Below are 7,366 nucleotides of genomic sequence, written 5' to 3'. Positions count from 1 at the left end.
TATGACAAGCCACCTACTAAGTCTTCCACTGAGTCCCAACCCAAAGTTTCTACCAAGCCTCTATCATCATCCAATGGTACCTTATAAATCCCTCAACCTAAGGTTGAGGTCATACCCAAGATCCCTAAAGGACTATTACATCGAAATGTTTCTTCTACCAAAGTCACCTATACATATGATGACCTTACCAGGTCAATACTCCATAATTCATAGCCTAAAAACACTAAGCTACATCCCCAGTCTCGAGATCGAGACTCTAATCCTTCCTATCCCCATTTATTCAATAGTAATGCCCTTAAAATCAGTCTTCAAATTTGACAAGGAAGGATCAAATTTAGAGTTTTTGTGCTCCCTACAATACCTGGGTGTGATCAAGGGAACACCAGAGCATACCAAGGCTTTGTTCCTTAAAACCCATATGCTCATTTCTCTTCAGTTTTGTTGAATGCATGAGAATGCTGGAGTTGAGAATAGGATATGATTTCCTAGAACAGGAACAGAACTTAGGGATTAGGAACAAAACTGGTGAACAGGAACCCTGTACTCTGTTTCACACAGTCTTCCCCACACTTCTACTGCCTGATCTATAATCTCCTTCACACTTTCCTCCTTCAACAACTGAAATGCAACTTTGGCATAAACGTTCTTACTTAGCCGTTCACGGACTGCTACATAAACTTCTTGGGCCTACTGAGGAGAAGCCACTTTCCCTATAACAATAACCCAGATAGGATCATATGCAAATACCACATCATTCTAGCTAGGCATATTATCGCAATGCCTTTAGCTGTTCATAACATACATCAAACAGTCTTCCTTGCTTCCCGTTCTTCTAGCTTTTCCTCTATACGTGCAATCACTTTGAGACCCTGCGTCACTGCATAGGCCTACTTTTATCCAATAAACTAATTATCCTCGCCAATGACATGTCTATACTCCAAATGCCCATGAATCACCCACTTACAACCAATACCCTAGAGTTGTTCAACACCGATTTCTCTAGTGAAAGCCTCACCCTTTCCAACCCAGGAATTTTTGGCAGAAATTTCTATATGATCAATTAAAGAGCTCTTCACTTGGTCAATACAAACAAAGTATGCACATCCCTTTCTCTTGCTTCCTCCATCAAAAGTTGCTTGAATACCATCTAATTTTCATCTAGCATTGTAACCGAAACCTTGATCGGCACTCCACTCCACTCACACGATTTCTTCTCCAAATTTGAGAAGAATCACTGCTTTGTACACCATATTTGCAGATAAAACCTTGCAATTGATGCCACCTCATATCCCACTCAACGAATCATTAACAGTTTCACAGCCTCTTCAAATCTGTGTCCTGTCTAAATGGCCAATGCCAATAGCATTGATCCTCTCCATGAATGATGTCTAAGTGCTTTGTAGATAGCATGTAACCTATCTTCCCTGTGGGTCTTTCCTAGCCAAAATCTCTTTTCTCCACGGTCTATGAGAATCAATTTCAATGTGTGAAGGGTTGAAACCAAGATGAATTACTAAAAAAAAACACCTTTCCTCAGAGACTCCCTCAACAACTTACTTCCGTGTCCACTTAAGCACTACCCATCCTTCCAGAGCTTAATTGCAGTCCATCATTGGAACTGTTTGACCTGTCTCGGCGCTTGTCCTTCTTGATTATGTCTGCACACATATATCTTATGCAAAAGCACTCTATGTCTAAGTAATTACAATTTAATCACATATGTACTCTACACAGTTTTGAAATCGAATTTCTATATTTGTAAACAAGTATTTACACAGGTTCTTCTCTCAGGCCTGATTTCCAATATCAATGGCCTCTATTTCCCTATATGCCCGTAGGCTACAATCAACCCTATCTATTCCTATCTAAATTGCTTTCTTCATCCTATTTCCCTCCTTTTCATGCCTTTGAGGCTTACATTTTATATCAAAGGTTCTCAAACCAATTCTAGTTTCAGATCCTCCATCTGCTCAACAAAATCCTAAAATCTCTCAACTCCATCAATTAATTCCTAATTCAAGATTTAAAATTAATTTCCAAATCTATCAATCTCTATGAGCTCTCAATTGTCCTAATTCTCTCATGTTCTCCAACATTAGAGAACATTTACAATATACCTCACAATATCTAATTAATTCTTATTCTAAATATCTCTCATTAAAATCACGCAAAAACATTAATAATTACATTAATTTAATTCTTAGGAAACCAACTCCCTTGAAAACACAAGACCCCCCATGTCTACTAAAATACAATGAAATTTCTGAGCCAGATGCTCTTGCATCAACATATAGCATAGTAAATGACTTGGCACAATCTCTTGTTGCCATGTCAATGCTAGAAGTCCTCTAGATGTTCCCATCAAAACGAAAATCTCTACTATCTTCTCTAGGTGTCATATATCCTCAAGGCGATCAGAGGATTGTCTTCCATGTTGACAAGTCAGATAACCCTCCTTTACCTTCATCCATTACTTTCCAAATTCCAATCTCCATTCGAAACACCACTGTCCAGTGATATATCATTGATGAAGGCACATCTAATTGGGTGATGGTCACCAATGTTTAGAAATAATTTGAATCCCCTGATTGTTGGCTTGAGGGGGCATGGACATAGGTTTAGATTTAGCTGCGGTAACCATCAAAACCCTAGACTACCAGCCCTTTCGGTAACAACCCACATAGGGCAGGTTGCAGTTTCACCTGAGGAAGTATTGGGGGATGCTAGAACCAGGCTTCTACATCCAGAAGGCTATGTTACATGGGGTTAATTTGTTTTGCTTTAGTTTCGGGTCTGATCTGACCTTCACAAACCATTATTCGTGAAATTTTCTTAAGTGATTTTCAATTAAAGAAAGCTATAAACTTCGTGTAAACGTTTAATCATGAATAAAATCACATATAATAATGGATCTAGATCTTCGCGAAGCAGTAAATTCCAAAATACAGATAACTATCATTCAAGTGTGTGTAAATATATAAAATACACAACTTTATAAAAATACACATGGAATTTATTCAAATATTATTTATTACTTCAGATCTTCCCTATACAGACTTTTTGAACCTTGCGCACACAGTTGCAGGGGCCTGCACACTCAGCTATGGACTTACCAAGGTCTTCGCGTACTCAGTTGCAGAAGTCTTACCCTTCACCAAAAAAATAAAGATCATACAGACTTGGAACATATCAAAATCCCATTCTATTCATTTATTGATTCCCTTAGACTTGCTAAGACACCCTTTTATATACTCTTTTTTATTACAATACCTTGGTCTACAAACAATGGGCAGATCTCAAAACAATACTAAAATGTAAGGGGTTTTGACCTTCCTAAATCCCCTTCACTCCTATTGACCTCCGCATTATGTGCTCCACTCCTCAAAATGCAGATACTTACAATATTTTAACAAAACTTGACCTAGCGGACCCTATCCCAATAGACCCCCAACAAAAATGTGTGACTCATCCTCGAGTCACACCACTAGTACAGTCTAGATCTTTTCTTTCAAGTTGTTGAATGACGACTTCACTGGGTGAAGTGCCTCTGTGCATTGTACTGCTTCCTATCGAACTTCCTTGAACAAATTTTCTTTAGTTAGCCCTTCTACTCCTAAGCCAATTGTTTGTTGTGTTTGTTGCATAAGATTGAGCATGCCTTCCACAGTCTGTGACAGCTACCCTGCTTCTTCTTCCCACAACTACAGTTGTGCAATGATAATCTGCATCTTCTTCCTCAGCTCCTCGATATGTCCTTGCAAGGATGTGCCCTCTTTCAACTAGGTGAACCATTGCATAGGGTCTAAGGTGCGCGTCATTGCCTTTATCTCATCATAATGCAGTTTCTAATCTCGGATGGCGATTTAAATCTTTTTCACCTATGGATCCTCCTACAGCGAGTCCCATATTTCTAGAGTCCCTTCAAACAACTGGCTACAATACTTAACTATAGCATCAAGCATTTCTCTATCTATTTTGATGGTAGCCTCGCGTTGCTCTGGGATCTCTAGTGGAATAGTAGGCTACAACTTCAATTCAAGCTCAGCAATTTTCAATTGCAAATCAAAGAAAACTTTATCCACCTATGCCTTTAATTCTCTAAATGCATCTACAAGTTGTTGCACCTTTTCTTCAGAAGTGACCTCAGACTGAATCTGGAGCTTAGGGAGTTCATTGCGTACTCTAGAAATGGCCTACTCTAGCTGCACCCTTCTCACAGCTGCCTCATCACGATCCTGGAGAGATTTATTCTTTTCATCACACAGCTTCTGACTAGTGATCTGCGCATCCTTGGTCACATTGAGAGCTCATTGTTCATGTACCTTAAGCTCATATTCTACACCCTAGTTTAGCTCATGCAATGTGGCTAGGGGGAGCGGTTAATACTTATTTTCTTAGGGGGTTGGGCACTCTCCCGTTCTGCGACATCATTCAAGTGTAAGGATCCATCAGGAAAGGTTATAGCGTGGAGCTCTGAAGTGAGTAGTGATTGCAAACTTATCGATGTCATTGGTTTCTCACTCGCATGAGACCAGCTCGCTTGAACCATGCTCGCTTGAACCTAGCTCACCTGGACCTTCGTCAAAATAGACTAGTATTGTTCTTCAATGTGGCCCCGAGAAATATTTTATCTCTGACCTAAAAGTATCTCAAATTTCATCAAATTCCCCCTCAATGAGGACCATGGCCTCTACACCCGCAGGCTTATTCAATTTATGCTTCTTATGTGTGCCTCCCATACTTAAATTTTTCCATCGCTTGACAATAAAGGGAGAATCGACATCCTCTCGGTTAACATAGGGGTCTTCGGTACCATGATCAAGTTATTCTATATGCTGCTCTTCATCTTGCTCGTGCTTTGGTTCTTGCATGGTATTCTTTTCTAGGTTGATGGTCATCGTCTTCTTTTCCCTCTACACCTCTTTACTAGTCCCTCCTATGCCTTCTTTACTAGTCCCTGTTATACCTTCTACAATATCTGTCGGTCGGCCATTGAAGGACTAACTGCATGAAATCATCTTCGGTGACCTGAAACGGAAACACGATCCATTTCTTCATCAAATCATGCCTTGCATGGATGTATACATGGTGGAAATCAACCTTAAAATCAGCAATGCACCGATATTCCATGAACAGAGGGTGATAACCATGGCTTCTGGTTAATCACCATTCGCAAATCCATTTCAAACATTACCAAGAACATCTTATTTTCAATGACACGGGAAGTGTCCTTTATTTCCCAAAGCGAGAAAAATTTGGTAGCCTCGCATAACTCTGGATCCATCGTGGAGAACTGGGAATTTTCTGGCATCCTCCAATCTATCAGCAAAATCAACAATAACAACCATGCATAGTGGAATGTGTTTCCTTCCTCCTACGCTTCCCTGAAATCATCCAAGAATTATTTCCATAGGTACTTCACCCAATTGAATTGAACCCTCTTGCTGCACTGCATAGCCAAGGATACCACCAGTGCAGGCACTTCATCAGTACGACACTTTCTCATGATTTTTCCTACCAATATCTGTACAACAAACTGCACATCTTCATCTAATATGGAACTGATGACATATCCCTACAAATTCTTCACCAACCCAAAGTCACTTTTCATTTGATCTACGAGATGTTTCTCCTATTAATTCACCAAAAAAGCATCTCGGGGTTCGTGCCATGATATGATAGTGTTGTGATTCTTTGTATCAGCATGTCGTCAATTGGGATGGACCCTCCCAGCGAGAGACACCCATCGTGGACCAGCGCCAAAAACTAGTGCACACAAATAGTGTTAGTAATGCTTTGGCTAAAATGTGGGACATACAACATATTGAGAAACCCTACACACTCAATAACGACCACCCACTTCATTGGTTCAAATCTTGTAATGCCCGTCTCCTCATAGTAGATCATCTTCAAGTACTTGTTAGGTTCTATTAGTGTAGGTATCTTCATCCCTCCATCAGTGATCAAATCCTCTTATTTCATTGCATGTTAGGTGTCTCACTCGATTAGCTGCATTCCATTAGGGTCATGGATCATCTGATGGTAGTGGCATATTATAAATTTTCCCTCATGCTCTTTACCTGCTGGCCCATTTTCATACATCTAGATCATCTGCAGTCATTTTTTGTCTTTAAATCTACAAAAGTCATTTTTAGGGTTTTAGGTCTCATTAGGTCTAGGGTTTCGTCAATAAGGTCTCATCAACGCTTAATAATGGTCATCAGGCACATGAGGAGGTCAAATAAAGTCCCAACAACAATAATTTCAAAAATCACATGCTAAGTGATTGATTTTTCCTCGAAACCCTGTTTTGAGGAAAAATAGAGTTTTTTACGTTCCATGTACAAATTTTATGTAATTTCATTTTTTCCCATATGTAATAATTTCAGAGGCAACCCTGGTCACCTTTCCAAGCCTCTGCAACTCCACCACCTACAAAAGAAACAAAAAATCAAAGCATTCAGTCCATCAAAGGCAAAAATAAAGCAAACTGCCCAAAAACAGAGTTTTTAAAGCAAGTGAAAATCAAACGTTAGTAAAGTGGGTCTTCTTGAATGAAAAATTAAAAGCCATGGCTATATAAAGTTTTTTCAAATCAAAGGAGGTTCATTTGTGTCTACAAGTGAAGAGAGCAAGCGCATTTCCATTTTTAAAGGCCAAGAGAGCGATTTTATGTTTGAAGCGTGAAAATCAGTGGCGTGGCACACCTGGGTTAGAGTGTGGTGCACAGAGCAAGCGCGGCGCACCGGGCAGTAGCTCATAGTGTAATTTTACAAGGGGCATGGTGCACAGAGACAGCACGGCGCACGTGTGAGGTGGTGTGGTGCACAAGACTACAAGGCCCGAAATTGCTCACAGCCTCCTCCAAAATCAAAAAATCGCTAACTCCTCAATTATCCAAGTAAGTTAACACTCCTTCATGGGCAATGAATGAGTTTGTCTTAGTGTTTATGGTGATTTAATGGGAAAAAATTGAAACCCTAGGTCCTTGCATTGCTTGTTAAAAAAACATTGCATAGGGTTTACAAATTGCATTTTTGCCACTAAATCCGACTTTTATCATTCACATTCACTGATTCCCTCACTCCCTCACTTCATTTTCTCCCTCTCTTTTCATTCATATATACCCATTCCATATGCCCTATATCCCTAAACTATTAACCCTAAATCCCTAATTTCAATATCCCTGAACCCTAATTGCTATCCCAAACCCTAAATATCATCCCCTAAACCCTTCTATTCCCCAAAAACCTATCAGCAATCCCTCATACACATTCCTTCCACAATCCCTCATACATTCATATCTTTGGAAGCAAAAACCTATTGACACCATAAAATATCTTCATACTCATCTAAGAAAACTCAA

At 39.7% G+C, this 7,366-nt stretch overlaps 1 pseudogene; it reads right to left on the bottom strand.

The window, feature by feature from the left end:
* Nucleotides 1-510: 510 nt before the first annotated feature.
* Nucleotides 511-1,668, bottom strand: LOC149178919 (triosephosphate isomerase, chloroplastic pseudogene; annotated as a pseudogene).
* Nucleotides 1,669-7,366: the final 5,698 nt, after the last annotated feature.

The sequence above is a fragment of the Pinus tabuliformis genome, chromosome 4_1, assembly GCF_031772625.1.
Source record: "Pinus tabuliformis cultivar Carrire ecotype Pingquan chromosome 4_1, CPIR1, whole genome shotgun sequence".
Taxonomy (NCBI): Eukaryota; Viridiplantae; Streptophyta; class Pinopsida; order Pinales; family Pinaceae; genus Pinus; species Pinus tabuliformis.
Note: the sequence above shows the minus strand (reverse complement) of the source record. Positions and strands in the feature narration are given on the sequence as shown.